At 37.1% G+C, this 564-nt stretch overlaps 1 protein-coding gene across 4 annotated transcripts in view; it reads left to right on the forward strand.

Moving 5' to 3' along the window:
* Window positions 1-564, forward strand: part of LOC108578426 — a 35,313-nt gene that overhangs the window by 30,952 nt on the left and 3,797 nt on the right. The window lies entirely within an intron of this gene.

The following is a 564-nucleotide window of genomic DNA, read 5'->3' on the forward strand; positions in this document are numbered from 1 at the left end:
CACGACACTACCATTCCCACTATTTCTCACATCTTCTCTGTTACACTCCATTCTCCATTCCGCTCTTCTTGTACAATTGCATTCTCACCAATTCAGTTGTAAATATACACATCACTCGCACAATATCAACTGTAAATATATCACCGTTCGAATTTTCTTTCGTCGTTCGCATGAGTTCTATTGTTATTGCAAATACTTTACTCTCGATTTGGTGATCGATGAAACGAAAGACACCAATGATCGTTCGAGATGAATTTCAATTGTAAAATTTCTGATAATAATAATTAGCAGATTGCGGATTTTTATTCACAGTTTTCAGAATGTAGTAAGAGGCAGTGAAACTGTAATTTGGATATTTTGTACATTTTTTCGTATTACCTGGATTCTGTGCAATTCGGACCTTTAAATTTCCCATAAACGCATCAAAATCCGCAGTCTAACTGTTTCATTTAAGCATCTAGAGCGGATTTCCTTTCGGTCCAATTGTCCTTCTCTCCTATCAAGCTACTCTATCGATCGCTCTTCTCTACAAACGAGAGTAACAGCTGATCACAGCCAACAGAT

This window comes from Habropoda laboriosa, unplaced genomic scaffold (genome assembly GCF_001263275.1).
Source record: "Habropoda laboriosa isolate 0110345459 unplaced genomic scaffold, ASM126327v1 scaffold5, whole genome shotgun sequence".
NCBI classification, from domain to species: domain Eukaryota; kingdom Metazoa; phylum Arthropoda; class Insecta; order Hymenoptera; family Apidae; genus Habropoda; species Habropoda laboriosa.